The 26,415-nt window shown below is 41.3% G+C and overlaps 1 protein-coding gene across 12 annotated transcripts in view; it reads right to left on the reverse strand.

Annotated features, from left to right (window-relative positions):
• The window catches only part of arvcfb (ARVCF delta catenin family member b), a 214,569-nt gene that overhangs the window by 140,966 nt on the left and 47,188 nt on the right, over nt 1-26,415 (reverse strand). For 11 of the 12 annotated variants that reach the window (XM_037097261.1, XM_037097262.1, XM_037097254.1 and 8 more), the window contains exon 2: nt 26,062-26,130. The gene's annotated coding sequence lies outside the window, so the exon portion shown is untranslated. Of the gene's footprint in view, nt 1-11,726; nt 11,882-26,061; nt 26,131-26,415 lie in introns of those variants that run through there. The other variant, XM_037097267.1, reaches the window with a different exon arrangement.

Below are 26,415 nucleotides of genomic sequence, written 5' to 3' on the forward strand. Positions count from 1 at the left end.
AAACTATGAGCTGTAGTCATCATAATGCAAACACCGCTACGGACAAAAATGGATTACGCTGTCAGAAAAGCATTAATGTATCGAGTTTTCCCTTAATGGGCCCTGACTGATAGGACTCAAATCATATATACACAGTCCTTGGCATTAACATTTATGTCGGTCTAAATTGAAAAGATGTTCTGCAATTGAAAAAGACTGGCAACTCTCGGTGTGTTGAAGCGATGCACCACATCCCTAGAAACATAACATAACATAAGGTGACCGACATTCTTCCCGCTTCGCCCTCCTTTCTTGTTATTTTCCCTATGAGCCACAGTTCACTACACAACAATAAACACTCTGTTTATGCTGATTACTGTGTAATTAAGAAGGACATATTGTTAGCGGTAGCAAGCGGATGAAAACTCCAGGGGAGAACAACTGATTAATTGTTGACAATCCTAAATCTAATTGCAGTTAACTGGTGAAAAACCACAACAACAACACAGCCATTCATGCGAAGTGAAGCTTGAAAGCTGCACGCGTGTGTGCAGTGGACTTCCAGCGTGAAGGTCACAACTGGTGCCTCGACACTGACAGTGATCTCTCTCGTCATGAAGTCCGACTTGATAATTAACTTCTGTCCCAAAATAAAAGGAAGCGGTAATTGCATCTCAAAATATAATATCTACATCTGACTGACTTCAGAAAGCTCTTAAAGGACCGAGAACACAATCACTAATCAGTCAAAGCCTCCAACAAGGACTGAGTGATGGCCTGGCTCTTAAAACAACTGCACTTTCCTCCGAGGAAGGGAGGGAATTCAGCCAAATGTAATTGGCCACCACCACATTTCTGGTAAAATAAAGCAGCTATTTTTAGAAACACTAGTCTAAGGTCCATTTCCTGAACTTGGCACGGAAGGGCAGCTCAACAGGAGTAAAACTGGCCACTGGAGACTGGAGGAACATGCTAAAGTAACGGTTACAACATCTCACAAGGGGCCTTTGTCTCTTTTTTAGTCACATATGATTACACTGCTAACCCACAACCAGAAAGCGGGAAGACCCACTCCTTAGACTTACATCTACATGGTCTAGAAATCAATAATTTGACTTATGCACATTTCTATTTTCCAGCAGTATTTCACTGCGACAATGAAAAATGTCATCCGAGGAGTTCAAAAGGAAATGGGCACTATAACAGATTTCATTTGGCTTTATTTCATGGAGATGGGACTGAAATAACCACATGCTGTGCATTGGCCTTTTATGAAGAACTGCTGAAACTTGTCAGACAGTAAAATTTGAGACGTGATGGCTGCTGAAGACCAGTTGTGGAAGAAAACTCATTATCTCTAAAGTACTTGTAATAACCAAAGTAAATGTCCCACAGTGAAAGCTGATCTTGATTAAAGTCCTGATTGAAGAAATAGTGTGACGTCTTGAAAAATACTTGTAATCACTTTCTGGCTTAGAGTTTGGTGAGAAGATTGATACCACTCTCTTGGGTATGAAGCTACCACCAGCAGCCAGTTAGTGTAAATCGGAATGATAACTGGAAACATGTAGTGAGAACTTGCTTGGGTTAGGGTTGGATCTGTCCAATGTGACAAAATACATCTACCAGCACCTCTAAAGATCATGTAATAACATTTCACCCGGATGGGTGGGTTTTTTTTCAATCATCTGTGAATTAAACTTCATTTATGTGAATGTAAGACAGTATTCCACTTTTCAGTCGCACTTTGTTTAGGATTAGTCAGTAAGATCACCTTGATAGATTTAGGTAATAAAAATACAATATTAGGTTTTGGAAAATGTGTTCTGGATTACATTACAGGCCAGAGCAGCAATGATCACCAAAAACAAAAACCATCTTTGATTGATGTTATAGGTGACAAGCCACCCAGTGTGAGCTGGCGAAAAAGCGCATCAGGGACACAACATCGCCCCCGGGCAAAATACCATGTTTTTAAGGAGTCGCCTTTATGCTGAGTTTTGCTAACTGGCTGCTAGTATTTTTAGAGGCTTATACCTTACATTACAGCCAGGCCCCTGTTTCCAATCTTAATTATAAGATAAGCCAACTGTCTCCAAACTGCTGCTTCATATGTAGTGTACAGACATGAGAACTTTTGACAGGAAAATGACCGAGCATGTTTCCCAAAATGACTTCCTAAATGGGATGCGACAGAAGAAGAAGGAAAAAAGCAATGCTAAATACATTTGTATTCATTTTTTGAATTCTTTCTAATCTTGTTTTGTGTGAACTATTGGATTTAAGTGAAAGCATCTGAGATGTTTGGAGGCGGAAATGGGGATTGAATGGAAATACTCAAAATTGTGTTTTTGCAAACATAGTTACTTCCTCCCACTGTCCAGTTAAATAAACAATCCAAGCATTTCTGTCTGCATATTGAGCTCCTCTGGCTGAAGGCTCGATGAGAAATGTCTTATAAAGTATTCATGTCCGCCTCCCCCACTTCAGCCGGCTTCACCTGCGCTGTAATCGCCAGCTTCCCGGTGCACTCTGAAACAGCAGTGGGGAGAATGCACTCAGTTTGGAGAGGTGGACGGTGATGGAGCGAAGGATGAAAACTGTGGAGAATGGTAAAGACCATCTCATTTGTATTGAATCGATATTCTTCCCCAATATGCAGGCCGTGGCAGGGAGTGGGAAGGCCGATGAGAGAGAGAGAGAGAGAGAGAGAGAGAGTGGGGCTGATGGCAGGGCAACTCACGGCGTCTCTGAACTATCACTCTGCAAGACGGTAAGCCTCCATCCATCACTCCTCACTCTTCAGCACAGTCCTGCCTGCTCTGTTCAGCTCTGCTCCTGTTCTATTGATGAAAAAGTCTCAGACCTAACACCCGCATCTGCTCTGAGTGCGTTTGCAGAGTCATACCTCAAATCAATCTAACCCAGATTCAGCTGAATCTAAATGTCACTGCTGTCGAACGGAGGTGATGCAGGCTCTGGGCCTGTCGGTGCATTGAGTATTATACACTGGGTTTATCGCAAGTTTCTAAGATAAAATCACACCCTCCAGTTGAGAAAAAGAAATCAAACAATGGTCCCCTTTGTACACATCAAATTGGACTCACCCATACATATCTGCCACCTACATACACCTGATTTTTTTCAAGACCCATCCATTATTCCCTGAGAAATTAACAAAAATGTTAATCTCGCAAGCCCAGTTATCTGGATATCAAAAGTAATTGGATCTATTCTGGGCTGATATCTATCCTCCATCCAAGTATGGTGGAAATCTGCTTTGGTGGTTTTTGTGTTATCCTGCTGACAAACCAACCTACAAACTGACACCATATGAAGACATAACCCTCCTTATTAGAGGTAATTAGTGATATGCTCCTCTCTTCTGAGATTAATGAGAACATTTTGCCTTACCTCCGACCAGTCCACATTTGAAAAGAGCAGGTCTCACAGTTAACGCCAGCTTGGCACTGAAATGCACCTCAGTGTTGCCCACAGTTTTATAGCTATAATTTAACATCAAATGTCAGGGCTTTGCACACTGAGAGACAATTAAACCCTTGTTTACCCAAATGAATCATTAACTACTCTGGGGGGAAAAAAAAACCTCTTTTCTAATGAGATACTACCGGTACTACTGGCTATTTTGTTGACTGAAAGGTTGTTGTAAATAGTGTTTACCAGAGTCAGGGTGATGAATCCGAAAAATAGCCTTTGTCAAGATTTGCATCCCTCCTTTGTTTTGCGCTCTGGCAGGTGTATGCAGCTTTAACAGTCCAGATGGAAAAACTGGCCGCTGCTGTGTGATAGGCATCATGTGACAAACATGCATCAGCCCTGACAAACAACCATTAAAGAGAAGAGAGACCGAGAGGCAAAGAGAAGTCAATAAGAGTGGGAAAGAGAGTCAGGCAAGCATAATTTTTGCTGCCAGCACTCACTGACAGTGATGTGAAAGACCTGAAGTTACCTAGAGCGCTCCAACAGCAACAACAACAGCGCCAAAAAAAAAAAAACCATCAGCGTCAGAGCGTGATAGAAATGCATCCTAAATTTAACAGTCGTCGACAAAAACAACTCGACATGGCAAAAAAATGTCAAAAGCACAAGCAAAAAGTGTTTCGGGCAATTTGTCAGCGCGGAACATCAAAAACATCTTACTGTACTTCAGCGTTGGCATAACACTAGGAGCTCTCAGCCGTGTCAGATGAAGGCCCAGAGCGCAGGATATTTACAGCAACACTTGTCTCAAAAACTCCTCTGAGCAAGGCACCTAACCTAACGTCAGAAGCACCTTATCTGGAGCAGCTCACAGGTCGGTAGGGTGCTGCAGATACAAAAGAAGCGAGTACAAAGTCTGCCCATAGATAAATATAGGCAAAAGGAAAACTGCCAAAATAAAAGACCATAAGACTGAGGCTCTCCAGTGAGTATTTAAAATCCCATAGACCATTTTCTCTCTCTCATTTCTAGGTAATGTCCTCTTAATCTGTGCAAAGCCCGGAAGAATCTCTCAGCACTATCTGGGTGATTAAACAGTGCTTCCTCTGCTACAATGGGGTGGAGCAGGCAGACGATTTGGGAGCTGCAATTAATATCTGCAAACGAGCACAGCCTCATGAAGGTGGGCCGCACAGAAAGAAAAAGAACTGAAGAAATGAATACTGGGAATGTCCCTGGATCAATACATGCAGACATTAATATCTCAAAGAGGTCGGGGGTTGTCAATATGTTTGATATAAATCAATACTTCCTAAGGAGTTCAGAGAATTCAAAGCTATTAAATAGGGAATTATATTTTCGAGAGATAAAATGTCCTTTCAAAGCAAAAGAGCAATTAAACTTCTAAGAACTAGTTTGTGGCCATATTGTGAGTGAAGGTCAGGTCAAAACAGTCACAGTGGAGGGAAAATGACACAGAGGGAACGGCTGTCTTTGATATTAGGTAACAGCATACGCACTAAAGCTGGATATATACTGGAGACTTCATGTTTTACTTCCACCATAAAGCTAAGCAAACATTTAGACAAAAATGGACACTTTACGCCATATTTAGTTTAGACACAACTGAAAAAATGCAGGGGAGAGAAGCTAAAGCTGTGGCTGCATTGGAGCCATGCAAGAGGAAAAGACTGGACGTCCACATGAAACCTACACACAAAACTCAACAAATTCACTCATGTGCATCGATGTAAACTAAATAATATCAGATTCACACATGATTTATTATATATATCATGCTGCTGGATTACTGTTACTTCCCCACTGTGGGAACTATGAGGAGCTATGATATAAATCACAGTTCTTGCCGTCTATTTCGCTGCTGTAGCCCAGACATGAAGTACAACTCATGAAGATGGTTCTATGGCTCTGCTATAACCCTTTAACACCTGACTATAAACCCAGCTCTATTAACTTTCAGTGCTGATGAAAACAAACTGGAAGCTTTCATAGTCTTGTGTTTTCATGACAATAACAGAGTACTAAAAACTCTAGCTGACTTCATATGTTTAATAGAGATATCAAACATTACCTGTGTGCTACCGGATCAAACTGACATCTATAATTTTTATTGTTGATGCTGAAATTAAATGAGTTTCTTTACAAAACGTATGCCAGAGCCAGGCTAGCCGATGCTCCCTTTGCAGCGTGAGCGATCGTCAAAGCTCAGCATTGCTTCCCAATCTTTCCCAAGAAGAATACAGCTTGTCCCAACAGAGCTAAAGATGTGTTGATCCTAACACTGACAGCTTCGATCTTCACACATGATCAATCAGGCATAATAGCAAACGGTCTTAATGTCATGGCCACAGTCCACTCTAACAGCTAATGTGATCATTTGTTCAGCACATAGGAGACACAGGGAGAACGGTGCACTGATGAGCTGGCCTCAGCGCCGCCGCAGTTTGCCGCTTGCTCGGCCACTGATAACAGGGCCCGAGCTGGAGGCAGAGAATCCCATTACAAATAGCTTCATTAGGCCTGTCAGATTGTGCAGCTGAGGCGGTACATCTTGATTGACCCTGCAATGCCTCGGCTTCCCTCTGGGGTCAGAGCATTGCCCCCTCCTGGAATAAAATACCACTGCTCTTTACAAGGGGACTGTGTTTGAGCCCTGGCAACAAATGCAAACACACACACACACACACACACACACACACACACACACACACACACACAATGATGCACACAAAGCAAGAGGCTACATCGTTCATCGCGTAATCATCGAGTGAACAAATGAACACATTAAAACTGAGGTTATCAGGATTACACTGTTACATAAGTAAGCAGGCTCTGGATGAATTAAGCTGACATCATGACTTCGAGCACAGCTAAAATGCCCTTTCCTCCTGTGTTAAACAGTGAGCATAACTCACAGTTACAAGCACTTCAAACAACTCTTGGCCTATTTCAGCAGGAACTGCATTCCAACAATGTGGATCTGTTTGACCTGATGACAAACTCTCGAACTGATGCATCTTTACTTCCTTCACTTGTTTTTACCGCAGCATGGACCCAACATACTCCTTTTCACTTCAAGATATTATAATTACATGTCACTGTCAAGCTGACAACAGTGATTATTATCAATAAAAACTCTGTCATGGAATCTGAAACACAGTTGGGTTCATCTATCTGACTGACTGGCAAGTGAAATTTGGCACAATATGCGAGGCTGTCTTGTTGTCTCATCCTCCGTATGGAGGGAGGGAAGCTCTCTTATTAGAACCATCAATTACCAAAAATTACATTCCTATCCTCCTTTCTGCTTCTCCGTTTGGTGGAAATGACTATGTTCAGGTGGCATTACAAAGCACAGTACTTTGACACAGGAATCACTGGTGATCACATCACCGCTCCCACATGTGGTTAGGTAAAAGGAGGCAACAAAAACACGTCACTAGTAAGCACGTGAAGTCTTGCATTTAAAATCACTGACTGCAGTCTCGGAATATGTTAACCGAAAAAAATAAACTGAGTCAATATCTCCTCAACCCAGTGCTGATAAAAAGTTGGGTGAAGTATTGTACTCGACATATAAACAGGCCATAAAAACACCTGGCAAAATACTGCTATAGTTCCTGATGCAAAAGGTATCACCAGCAACACATGATGACATACCCACACACAGACTCACAAACTGAAACAAACACAAACTGGCTAGTCACCCAGGGTCAGTGAATGTTGTCCAGCTAAGTTGTGTATGAGAATTGCAGTACTTTGCAAATCCGTTAAAAAGTTCTGGTTTATGTTAACCCACGGGCATTGCAACACAGTTAAGTTTGCAACTTAGTGTTACAAATATAATCTTTAGAAGGCAGGGTTGCTAATTACACAATCAGACTCACTCAGCTTGTGTATCCTGTGTAGCTCGCAGTGATGTACATGTACTTTCAGAATTGAATCAGCTACTTCAGTGTGACCTTAATCAAGGTGTACCTTCACATGATTCTAACTAATTAAGAAAGTTAGAGTCTTGTGCATGCTTTTACTGACAACGTCACTGTGTTTACACACGCTAAAGGCATAAGCAAATCATTCTACAGTGAGGCAGATTGCTAAAAAAAAGTGCATGTTATGAAAACCATGAACCTGAAGCCAAGAAGTAAAATTGCTTAAAGGTTTACAGATTACAGTGCAGGTCTCAAGGAGGATAAAAATGATTACTTATTTTCTGTGTATAACAGGTAATCACCACAGAGTCAGGGGAAGGCTGGACAGCAACACTCCAATAATTGGTTTATTCATGGCGACAGGGCGACTCAATCACACAGTATCAAAGATATTTGTAAACAGCATAATCCAAATAAGCCCTTCACCGAAGTATGGCCAATAGCTGGCTTACACTGTGTGTATTAGCAAAGCTACTGTTATCCTGCACATGCAGGAGGACGAGGACGAGGAGAAAACTGGCAGGAGGAGGAAGAGTAGAAGGAGGTGGCTCAGGACGAAATGAGCCGAGACATAAGTGGCATTGATTGAACTAGTGCATTTCCGCCCTCGTTTATAAACAAGGATAACCTGCCATACGGTTGTGGACGACGCGTCTCGGTGACGATGAGCGATGCTGGCACAAATCCCAGTAACACCTGTCAGAAACTCTTGGGGTTTAATCACACGAAAACAGAAAACAGCAGAAAAAAAATCTCAAAATAATTAAAGGTTTACACTTAACAGGTACATATTTAGTATTGACGGACCATTAGTGAGGCCATTTGCCCAACTGGATGTGGAAAAGCTCTTCTTTTGGCACTGGGGCAGTGTTTTACAAGAAACGTAATTAAACACACAATGTACAGTATTGATTAGTAAAAAGCGGCTTCTTTGTGGTGCAAATGGCAGTGAAATAGGTCTAACAGAGCAGAGATAACGTGTCATTCAAGACTCTCAGAGAATGCAAATCCAATCACACGGGCTGAATGACACTTCTGATGATGAAGATAAAGTTCAAACGCAGATTGTAAAATGGGATATAAGCTATCACCACTGTATCGTATTTCCATAATCAAATCAAAACAGAGATAGATATGCTTCATGCTCTCAAAAACAACATGCCGACAATAAACTCTGGGATATGGGATTGTATTGTTGCTGCAGAGTAAATGAGCCAAATGATTCCCGACATGGAGTCAATAGCACATAGCTGCCCAAATCAAAGAGCATTTTGGGAATGGCATTAACAAATGTGTCTGGGGAAATGAAGGCAAATTTTTGGACACGGCCTTCCAATTTCAAAATAATACATGTACGGCATCCTTATCAGAGCTGAAGCCCACAGCTAGAATAACTCGTTACTGTGAGGCTTAAGAGTCAGCAGCTGTATGGTTTCACCAAAACAAAACACAAATTAGGCTCATATCTTAGCTGGGAAGCAGCGAGAGCCTGTTTGTTTAGACAGGAGGCCTCATTCTAATCACTTTGATCAAAGTGCTGACAGTTAAATCTGCAACCGACTGTGCAAATCCCAAATGTAAGTTGCTACAAACAAAGAACTCCTAATTAGCATTAAGATCACAGAGGGTATGTGAAGTGACGGAGGCTGCAGTTCTCCTTCAGCATCTCAGCGTCAGCCGTGCAAGGTTGAATCTGGCATTCATAAGTCGCAGTTATGCAGACGCCCTCGCCTGTTTTCCACGCTCAGGCATCTTATTTTGGGGCATCCTCCAGGGCACAACACCACACAGTGTGCAGCAGTGTGGTGCATGACTTCAGATTACTGATGTGCAGTCTGGTTCACACAGGCTTCATCTCACAGGGAGCTGCGAGGTGAGTTCATGCTCAATGTGATCCCCGAAGATGTCCCATGGAGTCAGACTGTTCCGCCCCTCTACCTGACGAAATATGTTAAAACAAGGAGACTCCACGGGTCTCGATGACGCATTAAATCACAAACCTAAAATAGAAACATTTGTCACTCCAACCACCGAGAGCTGTAAACATACAGGATATAGTCTCGGAGACATTACAGCCACTACTGTCATGCAAAGACATATGGCCTCTCACATGTGGAAAGTGCAGTTGCTGTACTCGAAGATAGACTGACTACTTTTACTGCAAACAATATGGGGAATATCAATCTTTTAACCTTCTTCATAGTTTGAAAAATTGCTATTTGCTTTTTTTATTTTTTGTGCTGCCTGGAGTTAAATGACAAGATTGAAACCACCCTCATACCTGTCCTGCTTAACCACAGTGAGTGAAATTAGTCTCTTCTTTATTTATTTTCATTAATCAGAAAGCAAATCCTCACATTTTCCCTCAATAGTAACTTAATAAATAACTGGCAGCTGTCTTTAAATGATGTAAAGATAACATATGAAATGATCAATGATCAAATTTTGAACATCAGACTGGACAACAGGCATTCATATAACAGGAATGTTGAATGATATATTCGAGCTTTTTGAGTTGGCTTCCACTTCACTTTCACTTTTTGTTTCATCGGGAGCACAGAAGTAATTAAAGTAAGTAGGCTAAGTGAGTAAAAACTGATTATTTTTGCATAGAACAGCTCTGTACTTTTTTATGAAGCTTTTTCTTCTGTGCTTCATATAATTGGGACAAACTGTGAGCTTATCTGACACTTGCCCCAAATCTGATCACTTCTAAATGCATGTTGAAAACTTTTCTGGTTTTCCACAGTTTTTGGGGCAACCTCATGTAGCACTTTAGCCTGTATTTCTCCTGTGCTATTTAATTTCTCTACTTCAGGCTTTATTTCATTTTACATGCCCTTTTATGTGTTATATAAAGCACTTTCAATTGCTGATACTGTGAAATGCCTTACATGAATAACCTGCCTTGACTGTTTCTAAAATGCTTGGCAACCGATGGCAATCCAGGCGATTTTTCAGCACATAGCTAATTGGAAGGTTATTTGCATTTTGCTCTTGATTTACTTTTTGAGGTGTCAAATATGCCTTAAGAAATTTGACTACTGACCCCCATGTGCTGCTGCAGGCTAATCACTGAGGCCCCTGACTATGAAATTCTCTCCATTTTTCTTTTGGTGAGCAAACAATACAGTTTTTGATCAGGAATCAGAGCCTGAGGCGAGAGGTCTTGGCATTGTGAAACACAAACTCACGCCAAAAGACAAACCACCCTGTCAACATGAAACATGAAAAATCACCAGCAGTGTGGGTGAGAAATGGACCACAGAACAAGAGCCCCAAACTCCCAGTTTCCACCAGTGACAAAAATGTGACGCCATGATTGATTCTAACAAAGTGACAAAAGTCAGTAGTACAAATGAGTTCTTAGCTCATTTGCCAGTGTGTTGATTTAATGTCCAATAAACGTCTCTCAAAATGCCCTTTAAATGGGATCCAAAGTTCACAGTGTACCTCCGAATAAAGTAACTTTGTTCCCCAATAAAAGACAACAGAAAGTATGCAACACTATGAACAACTATACAAAAGGGAGAGTACGATTGTCACGCAGGCAGCCAAAACTTTGGCAAACATACATATAGTTGCCTTTGTTTGTACTTGAGCCTCTGAGTGGCTTATGGAACATAGGCTGCTGATAAAGTGCTTGCATCCATCCCCTTCTGTCTTGGGCCATCTGGATCCAGGCGATGCCATGGCAGCCATCCTGACTCCTTCCCCCCTTCAGGGCAGCAAATTACCACCAGCCAAATGTTGATAAATTTTGGATGCGGCCAGTAAATCTGTCTGCTCTACCAGCCACTTTGGCAGGTCACCAACATCATTTGGAGGTTCTTTTCTATTCTAGAAATCTAGTCAGTTGGCAAAATATTGAAGGTTTTTTGGGTAGATCTTGCAGGCTGGGCGAGTCAGCGTGGCTTCCTTGCTTGATGGAGTTGCAGGCTCCGTGTCACAGCAGCAGGTTCCCTCATCCCTTTTTATTGTGCTTACCATTGTGGTCTGAGACCACATTTTGTACAAGCAGCATAACTGCCTGTATAAGCATTAATAATACATTCATTCTTAATCACTTGCTCAATTTCAGCCTTCATTGGCTGTGATAATCACCTCCTCTGAATCAGTTCTTCATCTTGGATAATTTGAACTCATTATTTCACCAGTTGTTTCTCTGATGCCACAGCATCACTTCCATGTTTGGCTTCTCATCACAGTGAGATTCAGTGTTTTTCCCCCCTCGGTTTTAGGCAACAGAAAAGAGAGAATCTGGCCAGCCTTCCTGTTCAGCAACGTGTATGCCATCAGTAGAGACATGCCTACAAGGCAGATGACAGGGAGAGCGGTGGTGGTCATACATACCCAGATGAAACCCACTCTGCTGCACCTCAATCACTGCGGCACTTGTTGACGATGCCAGCTGCAAAAACCGCGGCAGGTGTGCATCAACGAAACATACCAGTGCTCCACACTCAGGTATGACAGATGTTGTTCTAACACATGCCGCTAGCTCCAGTCCTCCGAGAGCCTCGAGTGCAACAAACAACATTAACATAGAATATGAAGCTGCACAGTATCACCTTGTGTTTGCAACACATGGTCCACAGTGTGCAAGCCCACATGGGAAACAACAGATTAATCCATCACAGAGGGGAGGTTGGCACAAGGAGCAAGGTCAGCCTCAAACACTGGCTACATTGTGTTTACAGACAGAGATGTGAGATACTGTATCTGTCAGGGAGAGAAGGAGAAATGTACTAAATGAGAAAGCAACACACAGAGCTCTGTATAGGGGCTGCAGATGGGGTTCAATGCTTTGTGTAACTGCCAGGAGGAAGAATAATGGCTTTAGAGTAATCTCTCAAAAGTCTGTTCACTAAGTGATCTGATGGCATGGAGTTAAAAAGCATGCCACTTTAAAAAATGTATTTGCATTTTATGTCACACATTCTAAGCTCTTTGTGTCTCATTTCACACCATCCACATTTTACGAGTGTCAGACGTGACGGAAATGACAAAGTGAGGTGATTTACATTAAAAAAAACACACAGTTAATGTTGATAGTCTTCACTTAAAAGATCATGGTTTTGGTTAAAACAAAGTGACTTACTGTATGTTACATACATGACAAAACACACATATGTGTCATGGTTTGGGTTTTTGGTTAGCCATTTCCTGTTTTTGTTTTGTAGTTTAAATTATCTAAATTGCATCTTGCTTTCACCTTCTACTTCCATCTCATCAGTGTTCCCAACATCCTGTTTCCCTCCTGTGCTCCTCCCCAGCTTTCTGGTTTGTCCTTAAATGTTATATTACTCTGTTATTTTCATTTCCCCCCTTTTTCTTGCAAGTTTTTTGTGACCTGCCATTATTTTGTTCACATTTTTTGTTTACAACCCATCTACCTCTGTGTGTCTGCATCTGGGTCCTCTATATTTTCCATTTGTGACAGTGTGAAATAAGGTATGTACTGTAAGTAAGAACTTACAGTAAGTGAACTTACAGATGTAACTTAAAACAGGTCCACATTCACTTTTGGTTTAATGTGAGACCGGATCACCCATCTCCAAGTTTAAAGTGATGTGTTTGTTGACCCATCTGTCCACTCCAGTCTCTCTCCAGAGTTTTTTTGCTCTCCATACTATGTCACGTTATGGTAACACTCAAAAAGACTTATGAGAATGGTGTGTTATTTATACTTCATTTGGTGAGACCAGGCGAGGAATTGTCAAAGTAAATGTGTTTAGGTCTTTTTGATGAACAGTATTAAGAAACGATTTGTGCATCTTTGTTGTATTTTCTATATTGTTTTGATTTGTTGCTACTTTTATCAAACATGTCGATAAAATTGAGTTGAATTGTGAGACAGAGAGAGTGCTTGTGTGTCACGTAAAACGTAGATGTGTATGAGTGTGAAAGAGAGAGATATCAGTGCCCGCCCAAACACTATCAGTAGAGCATTTACAGGCTCCCGAGGCCATACCGACTCATTTACAGGGAGGAAGACAGGTTAATGAAAAACTATTGATTCTCCCTCTGTATCCCAGGAGATGATGGGAAGTAACACTAATACTTCCGAACTTTGTTTTTCCCTTTCTTTTGATGCCATGGTCATTCGATAGCCACTCTGGGTCTTTGGGGATGTGGACAACGGAGAGGAGGGGGGGGTCTATGCGAGTGTGATGCCGTCAGCGACGTTTAGCGGGAGAATAAAGGGAGGACAATAAAAGTGAGTCCGAACAGAGGGAGCGGTCAACCCTGGCCCAACTGCGCTTCCCTCATTCAGAGGAAGAGAGAGGGAAAGAGAATGAGACAAGGGTCCTTCGGTCACAGAACCTCGGTTTCATTTTACTCTATTTCAGTCAGAGCAGCCATCCCTGCCCTCTGACTGTTCTACATCATCTGACTGTGGAGAGCAGGTGTAAAATAGACCCATGTATATCAGCGGGTCACCTCCTCTTATGAAGATATGATGGGTTTTTTTCTAAAATTAATGTTAAAGATCTATGTATCTGTCACTGTTTGCACTGGAGGAACTTTGTCAAGTCTGAGAAAATAATGGCGACAATGTCATCAGGGTAATCTTGGACAACATTTTTGATTGAAAAGCCTGTGATACAGACTGCTTCATCTGCTTGAAATCGTTATATTGGCCATTAAATATTCACACATCATGTGCAATGATCCCCCAGATGTGGTTGTCAACTTTCGCCAGGAACAGCCCTAAATTGTACAGTGTATATGCTGCCTATTAAGTCTGTGCCTGGCGGACTGATATGCCTGTGGTGCATGGGGTGAAACCAGCAGACAGCCTACAAGCCAACAAAAAGACAGAGATGACAGAGATCAATGACCGACGGAGACTCCATCGACCTCCACCTTCGCTTTCCACCTCTGTGTGTGGTCTCTTTGGAGCATGGAGGTCTCGCTGTGGGCACATACTGGGGGTCAGTGAAGCGAGAAATTGTCATCCATCAGCAATCAAACTAAATCAGCTCCTGCCCGAAAAAAAAAACATCATAGTGTTACGCTTTGAATCTAAAGTATCAATCTGCAGACAGTGGATAACAGAAGAATGTATCAGTGGGAAGGAATAATCTGGTAACACCCTCACTTCCTTCTGCCTCTGTTAACAAGATATCCTTCACTGGAGCATTTCACCCATCGACCTCAACAGTGGAGCTGCTTGGTGGAGGACAATGCTTGCACCTGCCAGTTTGTAGACATGTACAAATCTGAATATACTGACATATCCACTGCACTCCACTGCAAAACATATCCACATCTGACATTTTCAGGTGTGAGGCCAAATTGCAATGAGTCAAACACTGCATCATTATAGCAGTGCAAACATCCTTCTTGACCCATATGTGTGCTCTTCATAAACAAAGTGCTCTTCATGTACATTGTTCTGTTGTTTACACCAGAGATATTAGAGGACATTATCTGCAGGTCAATTCAGCAGTGAGTGTGCTGAAATTAGAGCTCGTGTACATGAGAGGGGCATCCTCTCTGTTCTCTAAAATTACAGCTTTGAGAGGGTTTCACAATTTCACATCATACAAAAATACACTCAGGCACCTGACCTGCAATGCAGATTATCATGACCCTTCAATCCTTTTTTTGCAGTTGTTGCAGATTACTGTCTTATCAATGTCAGTTATAGAAAAAATGTCTGACATTTTGGGAAATAAGCTTTTTTGCTTTTTTTGACCAGAGCTTCAGCAGACTGGAGTTGACTAGAGCTACAGTAGGAATGTATGTAGAAGTATGTGGAATAACCATCTTTATGCTAAGGTATCCTAACAATCTGCTGGCTTTGTCCTTTTATTTAACATAAAGACATGAAAGTGGCATTGATCTAATCATCTAATACTCCAGTAAAAAAGCAGGTATTTCCCATAATGTTCCTCTAACTTCAAACTAAACTCCCACCCTGAAATATATGAAGACAAAGTCAACAAACATCAGATGTTTTATGGACAATTGGAATGGGTTTACAACTATAAAAGTCGCTACTTATATGCACTGAAAATTTCATACATTGTGCTCAGTTTTTAAAGGGGCACTAAGTAGTTTTGGAGAACAAATTCAAACTCAGAATTTGAATATTTACAATATTAATGTGGTAATTATACAAATACATGCATATTTTCTATAACTGACTCAACAAACTGTTGTAAGAAGAAAATAAGTTCCCAGAACACCATTTGCAGCAAGAAAGGTGGCAGGGTCTGCCAAATACATAGTGACAGTTTAAACAGTATGAAGCTGCGTTGTCCTTTAAGATAAGTTTATTCATTCAGTTTATTCAGTCATGAGAATGAAAAAAGTTTGTTAAGTCATAAAACATTTATTTCCCAAAACAAAATAGTGGACCTTTAAAACCTGGCACATCAAGCGATAGTGAATATCTCAAAATTGAGCAGTAATTCAGAGAAATTGGTGTTGGTCACAAAGAAAAAATATTGCATATATCCATCTTTATGAATTTGTTTTAATAGAAGATGCTTGAAAACAACAACAAGGACACTTATGAAAACATAAGTAAACACAAACACAGTTCATCTCAGCATCTGTAAACAAGCTCCTGCGCTTATTAGTTATTACTTACAATCAAGGCACGCCTCGTCTCCAGCCCCAAGTTTACACTGTGTCCATAACAGTATGATCCTTGGCCCTCTTTCATAAATCAATAACAGCAGTCAGAGCGCTGGTGCCCCAAAACAACTTGTGGAGCTCACCAAATGTAATGATGGGGAGCTTATTGACACTGGAATCACTAGAATGTTTTAGAGTCCAGACACGGCTTCTTCTTGTTGTTATTTCAACTCATTGCATTCTGCCTCTGGGTGTGGGGAGAGTTACACTGTATTAAGTGTAATGATGTAGGAACAACCATGACTAGACCACAGCCCTACTACTGAAGCCCAGGAGAATGGATCTGTGTGTGGGGGGGCATGCAATTCCAGTTTTGATATGATTACACTTTTATTGTCTTGGTTTTCTTTCCTTAATCTTAGCACTTATTTTCTGGGGCTGGTGGTCCCTCATAATGATTTCAGCCTTTCTGTATTCATCTGTGTGTCACCCATCAGGGTGAGTTGTAGAAGTAGCACTGGTTTTATGTAAACTATTTTAGGGGTTGGTGTCAGCTCTGACTTGCAGCTTCAGCCTAGATTTACACATCAAATCTATACTTCAGTCCTGTTTTCTGCATCTTTGAAACATTTCAAAGATGTGGCCATTTCTCTCTTAAACCTGGAAACTGTTTCCTCTGCAAAAAAAAAAAATCTCTATCCTGTTTACAGTTAATTTAGGAAAAGTCAGCCACCAGGGTTTTATCTGCAGCAAAGAGACAAGATCATGCATCATTTCACAGATCCTGGCAACCCTGCACCGGCTCCCTGTTGATTAATTACAATATTGTACTGATTATTTTTTCAAGATAACACATAAGTCAACATCAGCCTTAATGTATATGATGCAGTTTGTTTGATGCGCTTAACCTGAATCCATTCTAACAAAATGTTTTGATCAGACTCCAGTATGCATGAATAATTCAGAAGTAGTAATTGTCTCATCCTGGAGCGTTTTAGTGTCTCATGGTCTAATTGGTGTTTCAGCAGCACTCTGGATCTATCAAAAAAAAAAAGTCTGGGGTACATTCATGCTTTACAATTCTCAGTGCGTGAAATTGCCCTTAAATCCTTTATATAATATCACTGCCCATATCAGTCTCTATTTGATGTTTAGTGGATTATATATCAAATACTACTACACAATTACACACAGATGGAAAAATGTGTGTTATCATAAAGAGACCCAAAACTCTTTTGGTTCTTTTGGGTGCAAAGGGGTGATTATGTGGGATTATTTACATCCATCCATCCATCCATTAAGATCTCTACATACATCCACTGAGATTTACTCTATTTTATATTTGAGATTATATGTAAAGGAGGAGGAGGTGAACATAAATTGAGCTATTTATTGCAGGTTACATGTGGGAAGAGAAGCCTCCGGTCAGAGCTGTGTGTTGAGCTTTCTGTAGCTGCTGTCTAATCTACCATCACCTCCCATACGCAGCATGTGCGCAGCTTCATGCCAGCACTGCGCCCTTGAATGTGTGACTCTCATCAAATGGGTAAGATGGGGAAAAAAAAGAAGAAAAAAAAAAAACCGCGTGAGGAGGGGGAGAAGAGGAGGGTGCGGGCAACGCAAATGATTCAAATGACGGTTAGATTTGTAGCACCGAGAGGCTCTTCATTAGCATAACTTCAAAACGCTGCCGCTCCAGTCTTAATAATACATCCGCTATGAGTCTCCCCATGAATCACCTCACGCTCTGTAATATTTCTGGTCTTTTATTTGTTATGAGACAATGAGATGTGTGGGAGAGAGGCAGGAAAAGGAAAGGGAGAGATTCCAGCAAACACCACTCCCCACGCCTCCTAACACACACACACTCACACACACACTCTCTCTCTCTCTCTCTCTCTCTCTCTCTCTGTCTTTCACTTTCTTGACTCAGTAGGGTGAGACAGTGGGACATCCTGATCTCTGGTTTATTAAAAGTGGCCTTGTGTGTTATCTGTGAGGCCGACCAGTCATACCAATTAACATTCCAGTACAGTGTTTCCGAAGCCTGCAGGAGGCTGAACTCTTTTCCTTCCTCTCTCGCTCAACCCACACTGCAAACACATTCACATATGCACATTGTATATATGCTTGAGCACACACACGCATACTGAGGTAGCTTATTATACCAAAACACCATGATAAAAGTAAATGTATAACCCACAGACACGCATAAATAATCCAGGGCTGTTGTGATAGATGAAAGCCCACAGTGTTCAGCTGGTTGGAAGAAAGTGATATTTGGGTTTCAGATTTACAATATAAAGAAGCATGAAGGTAGCAGGCTGTATTTGGAGCCGGCATGGGCACAGTCAGCACGGAGAGATTTATTCTGGCCGGGCTTCACTGGGTCGCTCTGTCTACAAAGGAACAGTGAAAAAGAAAAGGGATGAAGCTAGGTCTACTGGAACTTTCAAAAGAAGCTCGCTGCTCAAGAAAAAGCAACAAACACACTCACACTGCTTTCACTCTGAGAATGTCTACATCACACGACGACATGTTCTCACTCCCAGCTCATCAAATATGGCCACTTCGGTGGCCCGAAGCACCAAAGAGAGAGGTCAAGCAACAATAAATATGCAGTGTCCTGTTAGACTTTCAAAATGAATCTTGCTGACAAACATTTTGCATATTTTGGACTGTTAACACTGTAAAATGTTGACGTTTGTTGAGCTTTAGGCACCAAAACTACTTGGTTAGGAAAAGATTATGGGTTGGAGTTACGGTAACTATGTAGCTCAGAGGTAGTATTTGTAAAAAAAATATGATATCTGTTTTTGAGTCTCGCTCCCAAAACCTTTTCTTCTTTTTTTATTCATCTGACAAATTGGGAATACACTTACAACAGGTCCTTTAGGTTAAAAACAAGTACTTTTTTTGTACAAGAGGCGAATACTGCTCTCCTGGGTAGAAGTCACATATTTGAGTCAACCACCCACTGGTTCAAACTCCCAGTGTAGATCTTTCTCACTCCTCACATTACTTTGATATTGCCCCCTCCAGAAATGACACTTGACTGTACATATAACATAGCAGTTTGAAATGCTGGGCCAGTGACCAAGCTGCTGTATGAGTTTGGAATGAACACGGCAGGATAAGATGAACAACATGTTGTAGAAAGCTCTTTTAATGTGCTACCTGTCCGGAACCAAACCACAGACATAATGAGCAACTAGCTGGCAAATATAGTGGAGCATTTTGCTGCTAAATAAACAGATATTTTTCAGAACAGTTGGTGGAGAAAGAAACAGAGAAAAACAAGAGTAAGTGCTGAACTTCAAACATGGTGTTGCTCCTTGTTCAGTATGTTTACCACCAACTTAAAAGGGTGATATGACAGTGTTGAAAGCTCGTATACCATGTAACTAACATCCTGCAGTCAAACTGAGCCTTGAACGTCTGCTGCCTGTCTGTTGGATCACATGTTTTTATCTTGTCAGATACAACCAGTGAATATATCAGCAGTTCTACACTCATGTATAACATGGAGGAGTTCAAGCCAGTCGGGAGAAGAAGAAGTTTACTGATTGTAGCTGAATAAGAACAAATCCATCCCATGAACAGAATAATAAAGGAAGGCGATGCTTTGTTCAATGTTCTCATATATCATTTTCATCTCTTTTTTAAATGACCGACTGATGAAAACTGAATCGTTTTAACAGCGTTCTCTGAAGGGCTGTAGCAAACTGTGGACTAAAGGCTAGGCAGTCAGAAGAGGTTATGGACTTTTCATCATGAATCTACACATTAAAAACTCAGTTTTAAAACTGAATCCTTTGGAAATATCTCAAGTATTCTTTCAGAGTAGGTGGTAATTTTATAGATCAGCTTATGATGGAGCTAAAACAGTTGCACCTGAAAAGGGAGGGTGAGGAGACAACAACAACCCAGCTCACACTAGCCACCCCCACAGTACATGCACCTGTCTAAAAAACACTGAAAAGTCAATTTGAGGTCAGAGGACATCATGTGATACCATGTGCCAAAACACTGTCTTCAGCAGCCAGGACAGAATCTCAGATGTGTTTTCATTACTTTGTGCCCCTCTTTACAAAGAAAAGTTAATACAAAATGGAGTGACAGGTATCTAAAAGAACCTTAAACTTTGTAGGTTACCAGCTGGGCCCATTAATGAAAGTCTGAACTGCACTATATGTGGTGATATTGCACTGCGAACTATGCAACGCTACCTCCAAATCACACCACTCCCCCCTTCATTGGTGTGTGAGGCGGTGGGTGTGCGGCCCCCATCAGGGAAGCGGGAGGCGTGAAGGACGGCTAGCCACACACATCACACAGGAGATCCCCGGATTAGTCACGCTCGCTGGTTCTCTGCCGCTGCCACCCTCTGCTGCATCACCACCACGCATCCAAATCCAGTCTCAAAACACCACAACAAGGGCAACGCTGCGCTGCCCGCCTTCTTATGCACACACGGGATAAACAGCGAGCTGGGCCACAGCGTGCGGTTGCTATTGCAAATAACATAACAAGCAACGTGCATGAAGCTTAATGAGATGTAGTTAACAGTGTGTGAGGAATATCAGTGGTGGGGCATGCAAATTTATTTTTCTTTAAGTGGGCTTTGTTATAAATGAAACAAGTTTTTTTTTGTTGTCGTTGTGTTGTTATTGCAATGCAAAATAGGAAAAGTGTCTAATGAGATTATAATTAAAGCACAAGTTCATAATGCACGTATTCCACTACAGCATACTGATGACATTCTATATATCAGAGTGATGATGACCTGACACGTTGGAGGGAGAAAGCACTTTGCCACAACTTAAAAACAGCTTTAGATATGGTTTTAATAACAAAGACCACATTTAGGCGGCAACCAACATTTATTTTCATTATCAACTTCACGTCACAGTTTTCCAAAACTCAAAGTGACATCTGCAAAATTGCTTCTTTTTCCATGCAACAGAAAAAAGAAGCAATTAAAAAAACAAAGACTCCTCATTTACCGTCATTAGTGACAAAGAACAACAGTAAATTATGAAATTCAAGAAGCTGGAAGCAGCAAATGTTTGACATTTTGAAAAATTACATTTAACTGACTGCACCTCCACTCTACACTGATAGACCTCTGTCAGCTCTAGCAAACGTGACTCATGGAAAACCAGTTAGAAACTGCATCAAGTACCAGTGATAATGCTTAACAGCTCTTGCAGGTGCAAATAAATCAGTTATTATCTATATATTTTTTAAGTTATGATCTATTGTGTTTGCTTAGTTATATTATTATAACTGTTCGTAATAGCAGAAGTGACTGTGGAAAAGCAAAAAGCCCTAAAAGAAGAAAAACAGTCAGAACGGACGCTGAAGACCTTGGATAGAAGTCCTTCTGTAGTGGCAAAATATCTTGTGACCATTTCATAAAATACCCACGATTGTCCCCTATGAAGCAGGGCCCACTGGAGCTAAGTGCACACTCTCTCCCCGCTACACTCGAGGATATAATTATTACCAAGAGCAGCGGTAAACATATGCCCCAGTGCTGTACAAACAACTCCACTGAAATGGGACACTTGGTCACAAAGCGTTTCTATAGTCCAACTAATGTGGTACCAGTGACAGAATGGGAATGTATTTATAGTGACAGGCTGGCTGTGCACCACATACACAGGTTCAGAGTTACAACTGAACCCCACCACAATCATGTCCGGAGCCTCCGCAAATATCAGCTTTACACCACCTCCGGTGTCACTCTCTCCCAGTCAAACATGCAATTTAGTGCAAAGTAGGCTGCAAAACTCTTTTCACTCCAAGTGTTTCGCCACGGATGAAATGTTGGGAATGGCATGTTACGAGTATGGTGATACTCATTACTGTTGTAATGCAGACAGGAAGAACTTGAAGGCTTTATCATTACAACCTCTAATTTCCTTAAAAGATTGCAAATTCGACTGAGGACTGGAGTTGACTGCACGGCTACAAACCCATTTCACCCTCTGTCTCAACCAATTCGTGCTGCCAGCTCCAGTCATAAAAAAGCTCTTCTCTCCTGGTGTACATTAACTTATTAAAGTCGTTTTCCCTGGCCCATTAATAGCCCCCAGTGCATAAAATGATAAACAGTGGCTTCAGGCTCACTCTGACATTGAATGAATCAAAATGAGTAATAAACAACATTTGAACACTTCCTGAAGCTCAGGGACTGGACTGGAAGAAATCGAAAGGCGACATGGCCTAAACGTCATTTGGGGTAACAACTCTCGTGTGGAAGTGTTCTTGTTAATCATGTATAAGATGTAATAGGAAAGAGGCAAGAATGGTACCAGAACAAAACTGAGTGAGTGTGTATCTGCACCATAAAAAAACTATAATTAGCTTTAATAAATTCTCCTCTATCTTAATAATTTGGAAAACAGGCCACTGCAATTCAGTGGGCTGTGAGCCAGTGGTCCCTCATCCTTCAAATGAAACCAAAAAACTAGCTTCTCAAAGGTGTCAGTGAGAGAGAGAAACACAGAGAGAGGGAATAAAGTTGTGCATTAGTGGGAAAGCTGGGAGTTCATGGCCATGGGCCTGTTGGCCCTTAGAGACAGTCTGTGTGGCTCCTGGCTGAGGCTGCCTTATTAAGAGTCCTCCTCTGCACATTCAACACAGCAGTCAGGAAAAGTAACTTCAAAACTTTCTGGAACATTTTTTTTTCCATTTCTATTCAGCTGAAGTGCAGGGCAGAGCTGAGCCAATTTACAATGTATGCCATTTGGTGAACACTTTGGCATGGGTGACCCTAGTGGGAACTGGAGGTCTAACCAGTTAGCCAATGGCTTCCTACTGCTAGTGACAGTTTTCCTACACAGCCTGCGTACAGATTGGACTTGAAACCCGACCTATGCAGCCAGACACCATTGAAACTGACTGGTGAAGCAACCTTTTGACTCTGCATTGTGTGGAGCTGGTTGAAGGGATGCTGGACGGGAAGCCTGCTTCTATTATCATGCCATTAATTCAGATTACACAGTTTGGGCATTAGCAGGCCATGATTAAGTCACTTCCACACTGTCAATACAAAACAATGTATTATGTTAAAAGTATGAATTCTGGATTTTAATATTCTAGTTTTAAAAAACGCTTCCATATTACATGTATATAAAATCTACAGCATAAGTACTGAAATATCGTCAGCCATGAAAATTAACAAGTTTCTTTTCTTTATCTCAAAGTTCAGCTGCGTAAAACCTGAGAACACGAGAGTTAAATCATTGTGCTTAGGTTTGGAGAGGTCATGTTAGTCCACACGGTGCATGCACGCACAGTGACAGTCAACCATAATTGGTCCCTTGCCAGTAGATTAATATGCATTCCCACTCTATTAAAATGGCCTTTCTTACAGACGCTCCAGAGAGCTAATTAAACTGATGCCATTTTGGAGAGCCCAGGATTCAAGGATAAAACTACTTTGATATAAGAGGCTGGGCTCAGGATGGATAACACCACTTCGGTGCACTTAACCTTCTCTGACTAGCATTTACTCAGTAAGGGTTACAGGCTGAACCTGCTGTACCTGTTGGTGGTGTAGCGGAGGCTGATGTAAAGATTATATATAACTGACAGTCCGCTGCTGAAGTTTCACCGTGAAAGGTCACATTGAACATGGTCTTAAAAACGAAAAATCTCCTTGGTAGGATTCCACTCTGCTGTGATCATACATACAACACTCGACCACAAAACAGCGGCTGTGTGTTCGCAGCTACTAACAGAGAGAACGAGAAGTTAAAGGTCACTATACAGTAAATGAGTGGTATAACCAGCCTGAAGCCTGAAGGGGATGTGGACGACTCATTTCTTTGTTGTGCTGGTTCTGTCAGAGAGCAAACACTATATAGGGTCTAGTCATATTTGAATAATTTTGTTCTGCAACCCCAACCTTACTTTGCCTTTGCAAATTCACTGTGATATCAATACGGGGAAATAGGCTGGGATAAAATATTAGTTCAGCATTATATCGCTTCCTCTTGCACTATGATTATCAATACACTGGAACCAGATAGAGATATGTTTATTAAACATGAAAGTCTCTGAAAAGATTCCACTGATAATTTGACTAACCAGAGTCACTGCTTCATGACTTCTTGTGGTGTAATCCTCTGTAAACTTAAATTGCACCGATTGAAAAGAATTTAGTGAGTCAAAGTTGTATCCTTCATATAGTTAGTTAAACATTTGAACTCTAGAGCAGCTCCGCGTTCTGACAGTTCGGCCTGTTGCCAGTAATGATTTAACATGGTAATAATGGCACACATGAACACTGACATATTGAAGTCAGTGTGTGTGTGTGTGTGTGGTAAGCAGCAACCAAGCTAAGACTCTAGTGTGACACTATCATTATTATGGGCAACATAACCATGAATCGTATCACGGTACTCGGTGGCTCCCACTCCCACAGGAAAACTCTCAGCAGGTCGAAAAAAAGCAATATCAATTGTTCATGAATGTTGGCATTGTAGGTCTCTGCAAACTCTGGGTATCTTGAATTCATACATTATATATATATAGATGGCCACTTATTCCAACCTTGATGAACCAATAAAGGAAGGATTTTTCAGGGCTTTGGAGAGAAAGAAAAATGAAAATGAAACACGAAATCACAAAAACAAACTAACAACATTAAGCTGCACACTGTAAACTGAGAGGGAGTGAAGCAGCAGATGATGGTGCGGATTCACTCAGTCGCTTTGTCCCAGCAGGGGGATAGCAGACTGGTGGGGGAATCATAGCCTGAGGGAGGCAGTGGAGGTAGGTTAATCTCCCCTCCAAGTGCTTTCAATAACTGCATGTAAGAGCCTGGCTGTCTTCACCATTTTGTGCGATTTTTTTTTAAATTTGCAAGTCTTTAAATCTTCCCCTCATGTCAAGTCTTAAAGCTGATATCTCGTCCGAGGCCGGGCCATAACTCCTGGCTGAGGTGAACAGATGCAGCTCTGGTGATGAACTGCTCCCCGAAGAACAGCCAGCACAGAAGCTCAGTCCCATTAAACAAAAAAGTACAAGAATGAGACAGAAACAAAACATGACCTGGAGTTGAGAGCCACTTTTTCTTCAGCCAGACTACGCAAATGACCAGTTTAGGCTGCCAGAAACAAGATTAACCGCAGCAGCAAAAAAAAGGGGGGGAAAAAAAAAAAAAGGGAACATACTGTGGCAACTCAGCGTTCTCGTAAATCAGCGGCTAAAGAGAGTCTTCTTGTCAAAGTGACCAAAGAAAAGGCCGACTGTTTTGCTCTGTTCTGTTTGTTTTGTTTTTTGTTTTGTGTTTTTTGGAAACAGAGCTTCCACAAATAGGTTCAACTTCAGTTTACAGCTCCCGGGCAACCAACACCGAGGCCTGAATTGTTTGTCAGGTGGCAACGAAACTTCACCTCTTTGAAACAAGAACATCGGTGCTTTGGAGGACGGTGAAAGCAATGGCAACCCGGGACAGTTGCTGAAAAGATCTTGGACACATACAGCAATTACTTACGATATGTGAAAGAAATCCTAAAATGTCAGCGATTGTGTCAATTACTTTGAAACTGTTTCATGGATATAAAAACCTAAAATTAATTAACTTATGTACCAAAAGAGGTATCAACTACTCTAGAAATCAACTACATCTCAAACTAGTCCCCATGATAAAAGCTTTTTGTAAATCCTTTCCTTTCCTCGTTTGATGCATTTTCTTACATTTCTTATAGTATAATCAAGAGTGCATTGATTTTCATTGGTTATATCCATCATACATTTTAACATGCTTTGAAATGTACCTCTATATATACACTGTTGGACTTACTGTAAAAAAAAAAAAAAAAAAAGCATGACACAAAGCCATCTATTCCTCGCCCTAAAGTTTTATGAGCCCATCATTAAACCACATGTCGTGTCTGTAATCCAACGCTTTAAGTCGTACTTGATGTGCTGTAAGTTTCCTGTGGATCTTCAGCCTGAGATGTATTTGAGAATAAGATCTTGCTGACTGCGCAGTCGTGAGTGCAGCACCTGTTATAAAAACCCACTGGCACCTGTATACCAACAACACACCCTTTTGAAAAGAGGAGGATGAACTCACCTTTGGTTGAAAAGAAAGACCCATACAAATATCAGGACAGGTTGACATTTATCAGCAGAGCCACAAAACCTGAAAAACAGAGTGAAAAGACGTTTTAGACTTCTGTGTGACATTCTTCCTGGGGGTTAGTTGAGAATACTGCTAGATGAGTAGAAAAGTGCAATTACATCTGTGTGTTTGCAATGTACTCAAAATACAGAAGGCCAGTGGAGAGGTAGATTATTATGAGGGCACTGTTTGAGAAATATCCATGAGTATTTATATTTCATCATGAAAACAGTCACAGTTACAATCCATGAGCTGTTTTGCAAACCCTTTTGTACAGCAAGCATGAGGGTAAACCCAATCCCCGAC

The sequence above is a fragment of the Acanthopagrus latus genome, chromosome 5 (genome assembly GCF_904848185.1).
Source record: "Acanthopagrus latus isolate v.2019 chromosome 5, fAcaLat1.1, whole genome shotgun sequence".
In the NCBI taxonomy this organism is placed as follows: domain Eukaryota; kingdom Metazoa; phylum Chordata; class Actinopteri; order Spariformes; family Sparidae; genus Acanthopagrus; species Acanthopagrus latus.